Source organism: Peromyscus leucopus, chromosome 5, assembly GCF_004664715.2.
Source record: "Peromyscus leucopus breed LL Stock chromosome 5, UCI_PerLeu_2.1, whole genome shotgun sequence".
NCBI lineage: Eukaryota > Metazoa > Chordata > Mammalia > Rodentia > Cricetidae > Peromyscus > Peromyscus leucopus.
Window position 1 is genome coordinate 125,674,274 of NC_051067.1, and position 17,849 is coordinate 125,692,122.

At 40.8% G+C, this 17,849-nt stretch overlaps 1 protein-coding gene across 6 annotated transcripts in view; it reads right to left on the reverse strand.

Moving 5' to 3' along the window:
- Ankrd11 (ankyrin repeat domain 11) overlaps positions 1–17,849 on the reverse strand; it is a 196,376-nt gene that overhangs the window by 110,602 nt on the left and 67,925 nt on the right. The gene's annotated exons all lie outside the window — the stretch shown is intronic.

A 17,849-nucleotide genomic window follows, 5' to 3' on the forward strand; every position in this document is an offset into this window, starting at 1 on the left:
TCCAGGGTAAGTGCTACAGCCTCAACCCCCCCAGCTTCTATGATGTAACCCACTGGGCAGCACCCAGGAAGATCTAACACTACCAAGTCAGATGGCACTGAGGCAAAGTGCCTTAAAATGACATTAATTTAGTATTTGCAGGGATGCAAACCACACAACATTTGAATGTTTTTTACTTTTCAGGTGAAATGTTTCAAAGAGTGTGCACTGACAAAGAGATCTATACTTCTATTTGAGAAAACTAGAATGAAACACCAAAGACTACAAATCAGACCAATTACCAAGGCTAAGATTAAGAAGTGGAAACTCCTTCTTGGATATATTGAGGGAGTTAGTCTGTGAATATGAGTCTGAACTCACACAGCAGATAACAACACTTCTTGGAGAAGCCTACTGCTTAAGAACAGCAAGGTTCACCAGGCAGTGGTGACAGGTGCCTTTAATTTCAGCTCTCAGGAGGCAGAGGCCAGCCTGGTCTACAAACTGAGTACCAGAACAGCTAGACCTGTAACACAGAAACCAGGTCTCAAAAAACAAAAAGAACAGCAAGGTTCAGTATAGGTGGGGCAGACAAATGAAGAAGCCGATAAACCTGTTTCATAAGTAAGAAACCAACATATAAAGTATCTTGCAAACTCAACCAATTAGCAGCGACATCAGGTTAAAAAGATAAATACTCTCGAAAACAGGAAAGGTCTCAAAAACCACCTTTAAAAAACACTACAACTTCCACAAGACAGGGTTTCAGAATATCCTTACTACACATGCTACAAAGTGCAACAAAACCATAGTCAACACAGCCAAAGTGCACCAAATCCAAAGCCCAGAAAACCTGTGAATGAAATCCCAAACGAAGAAAGACTCTGAACACAAACACTGAATGGTTCAGGCAGTCCTGAGCCATGATCATGCTGCCATTATGAGTGCAACATTAAAAAAAAGGGGGGAGGAGATTCCCCTTGGACATTAACAACCAGGCCCAGTCAGGGAGCATACTCACAGTTCTACAAGGCAATGTTTATTGGAAGTTCAACTGGAAAGCTGGATCAGAAATTAAAAGGCCTTGGTGTTCTTGCAAAGAACCCAACTTAGGTTCCCAGTGCCTAAATAGCACACAGCAGTCAGTCAATACCTCCAGTTCCAGATGATGAAACGGCCTCTTCTGACCTTATCAAACACCAGGTATGCACATGGTGAAAGCACATACACACAGGATAAATACACTTACACATAAAATAGAAATAAATAAACGAATTTCTGTGAGTGCAGGGATGGGGAAAGGGACTGGGAATGGCGATATACATACATTTTTATAATTACAATCTTCCAATAACATATATTAATTCATTAATTCATTTTGTTAGTTCTCTTCCTCTAGACAACCCTGGTACCAGAAGTAGTTCTAGAGCAACAGGTGTATAAGGATAGATTTTTTTCAAGTATCTAGAATAGGCTTTCAAATTTGCCAACACTTAACAGTTACTGAAGCCTCTCCTGGAAACTCAGAAAGTACTGAAAGCCCATGGTATGGTATGAACTATTTTATAAACTTAAGGAGACAAATGCATCTGATTATCCTGATTCACCAATTGTGAGAGGCAATGGATTTGGTGACTTTGTATATAAAACATTGGACAATTTGTGGATAAATAAGGGAAATGATGGTGTTGGTTGGTTGCTCCTAGCATCTCTGGATAAACTGACAAAAGAAAAGAATGTGCTCCATGATAAAATTAACCAACTCTAGCATCTCAGAATATGGTGAAAGGCAACAATGAAATAATATAAAACTGACTGGTTTCAGGTGCGCATAAACAGTCGAAACTTTAGACTCTTAAAGGTTTCTGTCTATGCCCTGGAAGAGAAGCTTCTCTCCAGCAGCCACAGTGCTTAAGTTGTGGAAAATCAAATAGAAGCACTCATAAGATTGGTTGAATTACAGAGAAAATTCAAGTCCTAGCCTCAAAGGGTTTTGGCAGTTAAAGGGCATTATTGGCAAAGAATGGGATCCTGTAACATGGAATGGGGATATGTGGAAGGACCCTAAAATTCTCAAGGGTCCACTGACAGCAGAAGATATACTCCCACCCCCACACCCTGAAGTATTATTGTCTTTTTCTCCTTTGACTGAGAAAATTAATCCATCATTGTCTGCTAAACCAGCAGTGACTTTCTCTGAAGGAAATGCCAGGTAAGACAATACTGATCTCCCTCAGGACCCACCAATAGTTGCCTCTAGACTCATAACCAGACTTAAGGCTAAGCATGCTCCTAGAGGGGAGGTAGAAAGTGTAGTCCCTGAAGAGGTGTGCTATACTACTAATGAGCTTAATGAGTTTGCTAATTCATTTCAGCAGAAGTCTGGGGAATATGTGTGGGAATGTATTTTAAGGGTGTGGGATAATGGGAGAAGGAACATAAAATTAGATCAGGCTGAGTTTATTGATATGGGCTCAGAAAGTGAAGATTCTAGGTTTAATATAGAAGCTCGTACAGTTAAAAAGGTGTCAAAAGTTTGTTTGAATGGTTGGCTAAAGCATCCGTCAAACAATGACCTAATGAAAAGAAGTTGGAGATCTCCAATGTCCCTTAGTGTTGAAGAAATTTTAAGGCTCAAAAAATTACAATGTTAGAGTAGGTATGTTGTGTAGGACCTAGTCCTCCACAATTCGAAGGCCAAAATGACATGTCCTTCACTAATCCGGTAAAACATAAAATGATGAGAGGGGCACCCCCTTTTTCTTTTGCCAGACCTCAAGGGTGGAGATGCTGCTGCTCAACTGGATGAATTAAATGCAATAGGTTTAACTGGGCCCTGAAGCAGCAGGGACCAGGTGGCAGCATTTAAATCGCCAAAGGCAAGGTGATCATAGTCATCATAATGGGAGACAGAGATAAAGCAATGTCCATAATGGCCTAACCCATAATGGTCAGTGCAGGAAATATGATTTTTATGGTGGTGTGACTTATATGAACATTTGTTACTGACTAATCAGTGTTTCCAGGCATGAAACAGATAAGAAGCCTATTACATTTTTGTTGATTTGTATCAAGGGGGAGGGAGGGGAATCTCAAACAAATGGAAGAAAGGTTACATTGGATCATGGCAAAGAGAATCAAGGCCTGTGAACCAATTTGCAGACCTGAGTCAGTTTGCAGACCCAGTATCCCTTGCATGAAATGATGGTCAGGATCCCCTGAGGAAGGAGCTAGATAAAAATCCTAAGAATTTTAATGTTAATCTTTCTCCAGTTCTTCCCAAGAGAATGTGGTATGGCCCCCATAGACTCATGTGTTTGTTTTCCTTTATAAGAGTTGGTGTGTGTGTGTGTGTGTGTGTGTGTGTGTGTGTGTGTGTGTGTGAGTGTGTGTGTGTGTGTGTGTGAGAGAGAGAGAGAGAGAGAGTGTGTGTTAGTTTTCGTAGTCATGGTATCTTTTCACAGCAATAGAAACCCTAACTAAACAGGGACCTACAGCCTTTCACAAAGGTAACTAACTATACACTTGGGAAGAGGGCGACAATCAGACTTTTAGGGGTCTACAGGAAAGAGGTTCTGAACTAATGCTGATTCCAAGAGAACCAAAGAAACATGTGGCCCTCCAGTTAAATAAAATAGGGGCTTATGGAGGTCAGGTGATTGATGGAGTTTTGGCTGAAATCTCACTGAATTCTCACTGGTTCCCTGACCTGTGGAATGAGGGCTGTTATGGTTGGAAATGCTGAATAAAAGCCTTTAGAGTTGCCTCTGCCAGGGGAAAATAATGAATCAAAAACATAGTCACATCCCTGGAGGGACTGCAGAAATTAGTGCCACCATCAAAGTCTTGAAAGACAGGGGGGTGGGATGTTCCCACCACATCTCTCTTATCTGGCTAGTGCAGAAGACAGATGGACTGGGGGAAATAACAGTAAACTATCAAAAACTCGATCAAGTAATGACTCCAATTGCAGCTGCCACACCAGGTGTAGTGTAGTTTCTTAACTTGAGCAGAATAACACATCTCCTGGTACATGATATATGCAGCTGTCCATAAAGATCATCAGAAAGCGATATGTTTTCAGTTGGCAAGTGGAGCAGTATTTACAGCTTTACCTCAAGGATATATTAACTCTCTGACCCTCAAGGATATATTAACTGTCCAACCCTGTGTCATAACTTAGTTTGAGGGATTTTGATCATCTGTCTCTTCAAAAATATCACATTGGCATTATTCTGATTGGACCAAGTGAACAGAAGTAGCAACCACTTTGGACTTACTGGTTACACATACATGCATCAGAGGATGAAAAAAATATATCCAACCAAAGTTCAAAGGCTTTCTACCTCAGTAAAATTCGTAGGTGTCAGGTGGTGTGGGGCATGCAGAGATATTCCTTTTAAGGTGAAGGATAAGTTACTGCACCTTGCTCCCCTACCACCAAGAAAGAAGCAATGTTTAGTGGGCCTATTTGGAATTCTGGAGACAACACATTCCTCACGTGGGCATGTTATTCCAGCGCATATACCAAGTGATTCAGAAAGCTGCTAGCTTTCTGTGGGGCCTGGAACAGAAGAAAGCTCTTCAATAGATTTAGGCTGCTGTCCAAGTTCCTCTACCACTTGGACCATATGATCCACCGGACTTGATGGTACTGGAGGTGTTAGTGGCAGGTAGAGATGCTGTCTGGGGCCTTTGGCGGGCGTACAGGTGAATCAAAGAAGAGACCTTTGGAATGTTGGAGCAAGGCTCTACCATCATCTGCAGACAACTATTCTCCCTTTGAGAGAGAGAGTTCTTGGGCTGCTATTGGGCTGTACTACAAACTGAACATTTGACAATGGACCACCCAGGTTACCAAGTAACATGAGCTGGTCATCATGAGCAAAGTATTATGTGACCCACCAAGCCATAAAGTAGGACATACATAGCAGCAATCCATTTTTTAATGGAAGTGGTATATATGCCATCTGGCCCAAGCAGGACTTGAAGGCACAAGCAAGTTACATAAAGAAGTTGCCCAAAAACCTATGGTTTCCACCCCTGTTACAATGCTGTCTGCTACCAAGCATGCACCTATAGAGTCCTGGGATGTGTGCCCTATTATTGGTTGAGGAAGGTAAGATTAAGGCCTAAATTACTGATGATTCTGCATGTTACTTAGGCACCATCCAGAAATGGACAGATGCAGCATCACAATCCCTTTTTACAACACCCCTGAAAGGCAAAACATCAAAGGGATATCTTTACAGTGGGCAGAACCCAGACAGTACACACAGTCATACATTTTGTCTGGAAGGAAAATAGTCAGATGTGTGACTGATCACTGATTCATGGGTTGTTGCCAATGGATTAGCTGATGATCAGGGACTTGGAAAGAGCATAATTAGAAAATTGGTTGAAAAAGACATCTGGGGAAGAAGTATGTCGATAGATCTCTCCAAATGGGTAAAGGATATGAAGATACTTTCTGTCCCATGCTATGTTCATCAAAAGGTGACTTCACTAATAGGATGACAAGTAGATAGAATAACATATTCCTTGGACTGTCAGCCTCTTTCCCCCATTATCCCTGTCATTGCCCAATGGGCCCATGAACAAAGTGGCCATGGTGGCAGAGATGGAGGAGGATGCATGGACTTGTAACATGGACTTCTACTCACCAAGTCTGACCTGGCTACAGCTACTACTGCTGAGTGCCAGATCTCTCAAAAGCAGAGACCAACACTAAGAACCAGCTAGATAGGGCATCAATCCCCGGGGAGACCAGCCAGCAACCTGGCGGCAAGTTGACTACACTGGACCATTTACTCCATGAACAGGACAACACTTTGTCCTTACTGGAGTAGATTCTTACTCTGGTTACAGATTTTCCTTTACTGTTCATAATGCTTATGCCAAAACTACCATCCATGGACTTAATGTAATGTCTTACCGAACATTATAGTATTCCACACCGTGTTGCTTCTGACCAAGGATCTCACCTCACAAGTAAGGTATAAAAGTGGGCCCACAACCATTGAATCCACTAGTCTTCCATGTTCCCCACCATCCTGAAGCAGCTTGCCTGATAGAAAGACAGAATGTCATTTTGAAGACACAGTTACAGTGCCAATAAACGGCAGCACCATGAAGGGTTGAAACAGAGTTTTCCAGAAGGCAGTATATGCTTTGAATCAGCGACCAATATATGCTACAGATTCTCTCATAGCCAGGATTCACGGGTCCAAAAATCAACGGGTAGAAGGACTATGTCACCTTCAGTGAGCCACTAGGAAAGTTTTTTGCTCCTGTTCTGCAGGCCAAGAACTTTTGGCTCCAGAGGGAGAGCAACTACCAGGAGACACAGCAAACACTCCGATGAACTGGAAGTTCAGGCTTCCCTCTGGGCACTTTGGCTTCTGATGCCCTTAAGCCAACAGGCTAAGAAAGGAATAACATTGTTAGGAGGGGTGACTGATCCAAATTGCCAAAGAGAAACTGGATCGCTTCCCCACAATGGAGGTAAGACAGATTAAATCTGCAGTGCAAGAGATCCTTTGGGGCACTTCTTGGTGATTAAAGTAAATGGGAAACTGCAACAACCTAATCCAAGCAGGATGACAAAGGGAATAGACCCTTTAGAAATGAAGGTATGGGTTACTCCTCCAAGAAAAGATCCAAGACCTACTGAAGTGCTTGCTGAGGTTGGAGGAAATACAGAATGAGTAGCAGAGGAAGGTAGTTGGAAATATCAGATAAGACCATGTGACCAGTTGCAGAAACGAGGATTAAAACTGACATGGGTGTTTCTATCACATTGCGTTAAGCATGTTTGTACAATGGGGCAGGAAAGATAGCTCAGTGGTTAATAGTAGTGGCTGCTCTTCCAGAGGACTAAGGTTCAATATCCAGCACCCACGTGGCAGCTCACAACTATCTGTAACTCTAGTTCCAGGGAATCCAACACCCTCACGCAGATACACATGCAAGCAAAATTTATGACACCAATGCACATAAAATTTTAAAAAGACTATTTATACAAGTGTTTGTGTTCTCTTCTTTGATCTATCATGTAATATAACATCAATTAAGAGAATATTGGTGGTTATCATATTTCAGTTTTGAGATACTAAAAGAATGTTCCTCAAGGGACATTGCCACCTATTCTAAAATTTATAATGTGTTTTGGATGTATAAGGTATAGTTATATCATGTTAGGCATAATCACGACCTGGTTGTTTATTAATTTTCACTTGGAAATTAAGCATGGTATAAGGAGATACAACTGTGTGTCAAGTTGACAAGGACTGGACTTGTGATGGCTTATTCTTGGTTGTCAACTTGATTACATTTGGAATAAACTAAAACACAAGCAGCTAGGTACACCTGTGGGGGAAAAAATTAATTAAACCATTTGAAATGGAAAGACACGCTTTTAATCCAGATCTTTTGAGAAGGAAAGATACACCTTTAATTTGGGGCATACCTGGTGGGGCAGCCTATATAAGGGACATGAAAGAAGGGAGCTTCCTCTCTTTACCTCTTGTCCTTACTCTTTTTTTGTCTTGTTTTGTTTTTTGAGACAGGGTTTCTCTGGGTGACAGCCTTGGCTGTCCTGGAACTCACTCTGAAGACTAGGCTGGCCTCGAACTCACAGAGATCCGCCTGCCCCTGCCTCTGCCTCTGCCTCTGCCTCCTGAGTGCTGGGATTAAAAGCGTGTGCCACCACCGACCCGATTGTCCTCACTCTAACTGTGAAGTTTGTTCCTTCACTGCTACTTCATCAAGATTCCAGTGTATACTGAAGACCAGCTAAGACATCCAGCCTCAAGAACTGAAGAACTACTAGATTCTTGGACTTCCTGTCATTAGACAGCCATTGATGAACTAACAGGACCACAGGCTATAAACCACTCTAATAAATTCCCTTTCAAGAGACAGATGACAGGTAGGTAGATAGGTAGACAGACAGACAGACAGATTCATTCTTTAAGTGCCGTACCTCTAGGAAACCCCTAATACAAAATACAATGCCTTCACATAAAACATGTAAAATCAAGAAAACTGTGAGCTACAGAGATGGCTCATCAGTTAAGAGCACATGCTGCTCTTCCAGAGGATCTGAGTTTAATTCCCAGGACCTACATGGAGGCTCACAACTGTCTCTAACTCCAGTTCCAGGAGATCCAATTCCATCTTTAAACTTCTTTGGGTACCAGACACACACGTGGTATACAGACATACATGCAGGTAAAACATCCATATACTAAGAAAAAATAATAAAATAAAATCTAGACATCCACTGGGCTTCCTATGCTTTTAAAAGATTAACAGACACTGTTATTTTGAAGCTCTAGTATCCCTCAGAAAACGAAGCATTACAATAGAGTCTAGAACCAAAAGCACAGAACAAAAGGCTGCAATGTAGTAAGTTGCCAACTTTTATCTGGCAGATACTAGGACCTTTCAGATCTCTCTTCCCTTCCTTGCTCCGGAAGCCAACAACAAATTCTGAACATTTCCCATCATCTACTACTATAGTATACTGTTTTCAACAAAACATATACACAGTAAGGAAAGCACAGGCGCCTAGTCTGAAGAACCAACCATATCCACATTCAGGTGCAGCCATCAGTGTTGCAGAATATTTTTACAATGTGTATTAAATGACCAATAGCTAGGCAGAACAGATAGAAAGGACTTCCTGGCAGAGAAGAGGAGGAGGGATAATCAAGGCGAGCAGGAGATGCCATCAAGACATGGAATGAGTCAAACATACAGAATTAAAGAAATGTAAAAAGCCACATGGTAAAATTTAAGATTAATAGAAGCAGGTTAGTTTAAGTTGTAAGAGCTAGTGGAACAAGCCTAAAATAATGATCAAGCTTTCATACTTAGTAAAAAAAAAAAAAAATTCCAAACACATAAACCCAAAGCCAAACACTGCTTCCTTGTCCTGCATCTCAGGCAGGCTGCAGCATACAGATAAAGCTCTGACAGCTGCCTGCAGGCTTGAGTCAGCTGGAACCATGCGCTGAGCCGCACAGAGGGTTTAAGGCTTGGCTCACAAGGTCAGAGACAGGTACAGGCACGAAGGGGTTCAAACCAAGAAAACCTTTAAACATAAAAACAGTAAACAGTAAAAAAAAAAATGAGTATAGACAGTCATAGAAAATAATAGTTTAAAAATAATGTCTTTAAAGAGAGACAGTCATAGAAAAAAAGTTTAAAAATAATAAAGTCTTTAAAGAGAGAGTAAAGTAATATTTTTTTTTAAAAAGGCCATGTAAAGATGGGAAATACACAGGGCATCTGAATCCTGTATGGTGCTTTGCTGACTTTGAATTTTTTGAATGCTGATCAGCAAACAAAACCTGTTGAGAAACACTGGATCATGAAATGGCCTGCTTAATTAAACCAGCCTATATAGTTTAGAGATGTCTTGGAAACACTTGCACTGGGAGATGTGTTATGTCTTTGTTTCCACTGGAAACAAAAAGTTATGGTTCTCTTCAAAATTAATGAAGATCATATCTGATTGGAAAAGACTTCCTGATAATGTTGGCTACAGACATGAAGAAAAAATCAAGAAAAACTACAGGACAGATGATATAAAAGCTGATCCCTCTACTATGGGAACAGGTCTGAGAATGGATGAGACATAATAAATCTTATTGGCTACAGAGTCCTCATGACTTACTATTACATGCCATCCTTTCATATGGCACAGATAGAGGTTTGGTTATATAGGCCAAACAAACTTACAAATTTAACAGATACCTTTTACCTACTCAAACATAAAACAAAACAAAAACATTTTAACTGACTTGTGTACACTTCACATTCCATATTTGTGTTAATATAGATATGTATGTTACCTTTAAAAGTTTATGTGTTGCCGGGCAGTAGTGGCACATGCCTTTAATTCCAGCACTCGGGAAGCAAAGCCAGGCAGATCTCTGTGAGTTCAAGGCCAGCCTGGGCTACAGAGTGAATTCTAGGAATGGCACCAAAGCTATGCAGAGAAACCCTGTCTCGAAAAACAAAAAGTCTATGTGTTTTCAGAAAAAAAGGACCAGATACCAATAAAGACAAGCAACCCAGGTGATTCAGCCTCTCAAAATGTTTGTTGCAGTTCACTCAAAATTCTGCATCTAGAATAACTTCAAAGTTGCTAGCTGAGATGGTTCAGCAGAACTTCAAATAAGCCTTGCACTTTTCCATCACACTGAGACTAAGCAACACCTAGCTCTTCCAGGACCTGACCATTATCTCAATTTTCTCAGAGTCCCCTAAAGATGCTGTAGTTGCCCCCAGACATCAGGAAGTAGTTTTAAGAACAAAATGTCCACGTTCCCAAGAGGTGGGGTAGATGGTTTTTGGTCATTTGATGGTTTATGGATATTTGTCATCATTTAGGGAAGTTGGTTGCAAATCATTACTGGATATATATAGTAAGGGAAGAAACTAAGCAAGGGAGGTTAGATTCAATGATCCCTTTCTGAAAAGAAAAAGGGGAGATATAGAAATGACAGGATAAAAGGATAGATTATTGAATCTATTTCAAACTAAAAAAACAACCACTAGTCTCAAATATTTTACATTGGTATTGATTTTTATATACTGATACAAATTTAAGGTTATTTTTGTTATACTAGATATATGTTTCTACTCTTGTTTAAGATATTGTACCTATGCAGCTCATTTAAAAATGTAAAGTTTTAGTCCTAGAAAGCTATTTAGGATAATAAAGAAAGACAGGTTAATAGTTAGTCATCTATGATAATCAAACTTACAGTCACATTAGGTATGTTTTCAAGATCAAACAGAGCTATATATTAAATAAACATTTTCTTCAAACACTTCAAAGACCTACAGAAGCTGGGTGGTGGTGGTGGTGGTGGTGGTGGTGGTGGTGGTGGTGGTGGTGGTGGTGGTGGTGGTGGTGGTGGTGGTGGTGCACGCCTTTAATTCCAGCACTTGGGAGGCAGAGGCAGGCGGATCTTTGTGAGTTTGAGGCCAGCCTGGTCTACAAAGCGAGTTCCAGGACAGCCAGGACTGTTACACAGAGAAACCATGTCTCGAGAGAAAAACAACAACAACAAACAAACAAACAAAACCAAAGACCTACAGAATATGGCATTTAAAATGTTTTCACAACATAAGGCTTTTCATGACAGTGAGACATGTCTGTTCATGACAGCACCAATTTACTTCAAAAAAGGATGATGGCTATCAAAGGACCTCCATATGGAGTTTGCTTTCACTGTGGCAAAGTTAGCCACTGGACAAAGAAACTGCCCTTGCCTCAACTGCTGACAGTACACTGTCCAACGTGGACAAGCAGGACACAAAAGAAAGTAGCTGCTGAATTTTGCCAAGACAAGGTAGGCAGGCAAATTCCTGCTTCACAGAAAAGTCCGTCAGATATTCTAGGCCTGTAGGCTGAAGATGGATACCCCAACATTACAGAGGAACCTTAGGTAACTGTCCAGGAAGCCAGCTGTTTCTGTCATATCTATAGTTTTGAACATCATTTGCTTTACATTTCCTGTTTACTCAGGTAATATTAAATCCTTCTCAGGTCTTTGATGGGGGTTAAAGACTAGATATTATATACTGTTTTAAAGTCTACAAGGATACTTTGGTAATACAAGTTATAATAGAAAGTAGTTTAGATATAAAACTCTGGACTCACTAAGATAGGATAGATAGAGTATTTTCTCAAATATGATAAATACAAATGAACTGGACATTGTGGGTGTAATCCTTACTTGATAATTGTTCTTATTATATATAGTCTTACTATGTTAGCGTTAAAACCATTCCTTTTTATTTACACAAAAAGGGGGAAATGTTGCAAGATGTTTGTACACTTTATGAAGGTGTGTTGCTGTGATTGGTGTAATAAAAAGCTAAATGGCCAATATTTAGGAGTGAGTGAAAGGCAGGACTTCTGGGCAGAAAGAGGAGGAAAGATAATCAAGATGCATGAGACATATTAGAGATGCAGAATGTGTTGGACACACAGAATGGGAGAGAGGTAAAAACCACGTGGTAGAATGGAGATTAATAAAAATATGCATTGATTTAAGTTATAATAGCTACTGGGACAAACCTAAGCCAATGGCTAAGCTTTCATAATTAGTAAGTCTCCGTGTCATTATTTGTGAGCTGGTGGCCCAAAGGAAAGTCCAACAACACATCAGCTTACCTGTATCTACCTTCTGAACATTAAATATCATACACTCAAGTTTCACTTAGGTTTTCAAAGTACTACAAACATGAAATTATCACAATTACACTGCTGATTTCTATAATGAGGAATATGAGAGCACCTATCTTTAACAACAGAACCACAAACTACTTTAAACTATGTTTTTATTTAAAATTCAAGAAGGTCTGGTATGGCAATATTTTATTTGTGCTGAAATGTGATTTTATTTGTATGTTAATAAATAAAGTTGCCTGGAGATCAGAGGTCATATCCATTAAGCAGAAGTCCAGCAGCAGTAGCATACGCCCTTAATCCCGAACACATGGCAGGCAGAGTCTCTGTATTCTGTATGGTCAAGGACACAGCCAAGCAAGGTGACCTGAACTTTTAATCCCAGTACCATAGAGCCCTGGAGGTCTGTATAGGCAGGCATTGACAAGGAAGTCATGTGGTTGGGTTTAGAGCCAATGAGAAGGCAGAACAGAAAGGCAATAAAAAGATAGGTCACACAGGAGAAGGTCTCTCTGTCTCTCTGTCTCTCTCTCTCTCTCTGTCTCTCTCTCAGCGGGGCAGTGAATGGTAAGCTAAAGGGAGTCATGGCTCTTGCTCTGATCTCTTAGGCTTTAACTCTGTATTTGGCTCTGTGTTTCTTATTTACTAAGACCGTTTAGAATTTCATCTACAGTCTGGATATGTGGCTTAGTGGTAGAGAGCTTACGTAACATTAGTAAGACCCTTAGGTTCGATCTCTATACATACACACAATTTCTGAAAGGAAGTGCTTGATGGGTTCTCCCTTCCATACCCTGCCCTAGCAGTAAGGTGAAATATATGGTCTAGAATCACAGTCTTGAGCTCAGATGCAACAACATCACATGATAAGCAAGAGGGTGAAGCACAAACACTTTATCATTTACGGGTTATTTCTGAATGAGATTGATTGAATTCTTGCCCCCAGAATCTATGTTCTCAAGAGACTTTCATTGGCTTATAACAAGTGTCCTACTTAACAACAAAAAGAAAGCAAAATAAGCACCATACACTTGTTAAATGGTGCTGTGCAAGTTAACCATCTCATCTTGCCTCAGACCATGCTACAGTTACTTAACAAAGAAAGATTCACCCAGGGAGATTGTCCTTACACCCAAACCTACAATATGGTTTCCTCTAAGAGCTCCTTGATGTGACAGATGCATTACAGAGAATTCCATCTGACTTCTAACAATACTCCAGCCAGAACACATCACAATCCTAAGTCTGTGTGTGTGCCCTGCCTTGTTTCTTAATCATAAAAACACAGTGCATTTACTTCCCAGGCGAAAGTCCTTTAACTCTGAGTTATACACATGTGTAACCATTTCTAGAACAGGCACACCTTGTGCCAACCGCTCAATCACAGCACAGACATTTCTCCCAGACATACTTGCAGAAAGGGCACAGGCTTGAACACTACTTGCTCTTAACACCTGCTATAAAAAGAGAGATACTATAACCCTGCATATATGCTCTGGATCCTATATCCAGAGGCTGAAGAAGTCACTGGCCCAATAAAAGGTACAACATTCCTGTCTATGTGGAAACCACCTTCATTTAGTACACACAAACAACAGGAAGACAAAATGGTTCTTCTGATATAAGGGACAGGAAGCAGACTGCAGAAAGGACAGCACAAGTGGCCAGAGTACACTAAAATTCAGTGGCCAGCATCTGACTGGATAAAGGGTAACACAAACACTCCTTTAGAGAAAAGAAGCCCAGGTGTCCTTTGAGCTGACATTCAACCATAGTACAGGACATAAATAGTATCCAGGCACAGGCTTTATCTAAAAAGGTGGTGTCTCCCTCCTAAAGGCAAAAGGAAGAGAACATCAGAGAAAAGGTAAGGTACTTAAAGTAGTGCAGACTAGGAGAAGCTCTCATAGTCTGAATGGGAAATGATCCCTCAAAATCTCCAGTCTTTGAACACTTGGACCCCAGTTAGTGTTTGGAGAGGTGCTTATTGGAGAAACTATCACTGGGGACAAATTTGAGAGTTCATAGCTTCATTCTACTACTGATTCCACTAAAGTTTAAGATATAATCTCTCAGCTCCCTGCTTTGGCACCATGCTTGCCATGACTCTCCACAACAATGATTCTTATCCCTCTGAAACTGAAAGCCAAAATAAACTTTCTCTTCCATAATTTGCTTAAAGAAAAGTAACTAATACAGAGGCTAAGAAGAGATTATAAATTCCAACACTGAAGACAAAGGTTAAGAGATGATAGGAATGCCAGGCAGGGAAGGCACATGCCCTTTAATCCCAGCACTCAGGAAGCATAGGCAGATGGATCTCTTGAGTTCAGAGCCAGCCTGGTCTACAGAGTGAGTTTCAGGACAGCCAGGGCTACATAGAAACTCTCTTTAAAAAGGGGAGGGGGGGGAGAAATGACAGGAAAATACTAATAAGAAATGACACTATCAGGGCTCTATAGATAGTGAACAGGAATGACATTCAGGAAGCCTGAGAATACTGAACAGCCTTTCCCAGTGTACTTCCTATGGTCCTCATCCTAACCCCACAGTAAGATGGTAGCCACATAAACAGCTAGAAAACTCACTCTTTTATTTAGCAGTCAAACTGATAAATTACTAGGTAAAGAAGACAGCATGCCTATAATTGTAGCATTAAGGAGGCTGAGACAGATGACAGATGACTGCCACAAGTTCAAGGCCAGCACAGGCTACAGAAAGAAATACTATGATAAAATAAACAAATAAAACTCAGTAAATACTGGTATAATTAGATATGCCCGTTTTTAATATTTATTTTATGTGTATGAGTGTGTTGTTTGCATGAATGTCTGTGTACCACTTTTTTTGTGTGTGTGCACTTAGTTCAAGGCCAGGGAAGGTATCAGATGCCCTAGAAATGGAGTTACAGATAATTGAGACATCTAGAAGAGTAGCCAATGCTCTTAATTTACAGCCCTGATACGCATATTATTTCATGAAATGAAGTGTGCTTTAATGTACCACAAGTTCTGCTACACTTACACTCCTAGTCACCCTAGGTAAAGTGTAAGGTTCTCTGAGACAGTGTTCCTGGTTCCCTACCTCCAGCCATGCTACTCTAGCAGGTACCTCTAATGCAGCTAGAACTTAGCCACACAAAGTATGTATCTGCTGTTCTTGAGTATGGAGAACTGTGCATTAGCAAGTACATGTGGCTTGCTCATAGACTGTACTTTCTCAAGGATACTAAGACAGAAAGCATGCTGCATTCTTTCATATGACATATTAACACTATAGCAAATAAAACAATGGTTAATTTTGCTGAGTACAATGATTTGTATCTGTGGTCCTAGCACCCATTAGTTTGAAGTGGGAGGATCTCTTGAGCCTAGAAGTTCAGAGATAGCCTGGGGAATGAGAGACACCCAGTCTGCAAGTTGGAGGTGGTTAACTAAAGACTTCACGCATGTGAAACTCTCCTCCTTTATCACTGGCTATGGTCCTAGCCTCGGATTTGTTTATTTATCTTGACAGAGCCTCACTATGTTGCCTAGGTTGGCCTCTAATTTCTAAACCTCCTGTTTCTACTTTTCTATTTTGAATATACATGTTAAATTAAAAGTATAAAACTTGAGAGGCCAGAGAGATGGCTCAGCAATTAAGAACATGGCTGCTCTTCCAGAGGACCTGGAGGTTACATCTCTAGCACCTACATGGCAACTGACAACTGTATGTAACTCCAGTTACAGAGGATCCAACACCTTCTTCTAGTCCCTGCAGGTAACACACACACACACACACACACACACACACACACACACACACACACACACACACACACACACGACGCACAGGCATACATACAGGCCAAACACTCACACAAAGTAAAATAATAAGTGATGTGCACACACACACAAATGAAATCTAAAGTTTCTTTCATATAAATAACACTGCCTTTATTATTATAACATGCCATACCACTTTCAGAAACCAAAGTATTGCTGGGTGTTGTGGCTCATGCCTATAATCACAGAAAAGGAGCTTCTAAAGAAGGACAATTATGAATTGGAGGCCAATCTGAGCTACATTATCAAGACTCTTTAAAAACAACAGCAGTAGCCAGGCAGTGGCTGCGCACGCCTTTAGTCCCAGCACTGAGGGAGTCAAGCAAAGCCAGGCGAATCTGTGAGTTCAGGGGCCAACCTGGTCTGCAAAGAGAGTTCCAGGAGAGCTAGGGCTGTTACACAGACCCTTGGGGAGGGGAGGGGGCACGGCGGACCACGACAGGCTGATGTCCTGTAAAACCTTCTTCAGAGCTGGAGAAATGGCTCAGCAGTTAAGAGCACTTCTTCTTGCAGAAGACCTGGGTTCAATTCCTGGCACCTATGTACAGCTCACAATTGTGTAACTCTAGTTCCAGGAGATCTAATATCCACTTGTGACCTCCTTGAGAACCAAGCATGCAAAGTGATACACAGACAAACATGTAAGCAAAACATCCACATTAAATAAATATTTTTTAAAAATTTCTTCAAATTAACTCTATCTACCAGAGCCCAGAGCAAGTAGGGAATGCCTACATTTACATTCTGTTAACTAAAGATCCTAATATGATTTTATTCTAGTTAGAGAAATACATCCTGAGAATCGTGAAATATTAACAATCAATTTTCACAAAAAAAAAAAGTAGCGTTTTGCTTTTCCTTTTTACTCATTAAGATCCATGAATATAGCTCCAATTCCAGGCATGTGTGGTTGGCTTCCCTATTACTATTGTCTTTTTTTTTTCCCCTTCAATTTGAACAGTGACCCACTGCAGTTGACAAGCTGGATCCACCTCCAAGCCTAGAAAATTTCTTGGGGGGCGGAGGAGAGACACTCCCACCGCCAAGCTAGCTTCTACCTATTGCTAACACTCTGTAATAGCTGAAGGCTTGCAGCCAGTTTCCTTTCCTTCTTAATCTCTCCCTCCCTCCTTCCCCTCTGTTTTTTTTTTTTTTTTTCCCAAGACATAGTTTCATTCTGGCTGTCCTGGAACTCACTATGAAAATCAGGCTAGCCTCAAACTCAGAGACCCACCCCCCACCCCCGCAGGATTAAAAGGTTGTGCCACCACACCCAGCTCTTTCTCTTTGTAAAGGTGTGTGTACAGCCTTTAAAGGTGTGTATACAAGGGCATTGCACGTGTACCTGGTATTCACAGGAGCCAAAAGATGCTGGGTCCCCCAGAACTAGAGTTATAGATGGCTGTATGTCGCCATGTGGGTTCTAAAAACTAAACCCAGGTCCTCTAGAAGAGGGGCAAATGCTTTTAACCATGAGCCATCTCTCCAGCTCACATAGTTTCTTTTCATTCAAAAAATTAAAGGGAAAGAAAGACCAGTAAGATCCATTTCAAAGAAGCCAAACTCAACGGTGACCAAGATAAAAGAGAGAGGTCTGCTAAAATAACATAAAAAGATAAGATCTGGGGGCTACATGCTTGAAAACATTAATAGCTGGGAAAGATATGAAAACCTAAAATATGCCAAGAATTTTTCTTGCCAATTATCAATTCTTTCATTAGAGAAGAGAAACAATATGCCAGCCACAATGTGTCTCTTCAGGAGAAACTTTTATCCCATGGTGAAACTCAAGGCCAAATGGACCGTTATGGAGACAAATGTCCATATTCTCA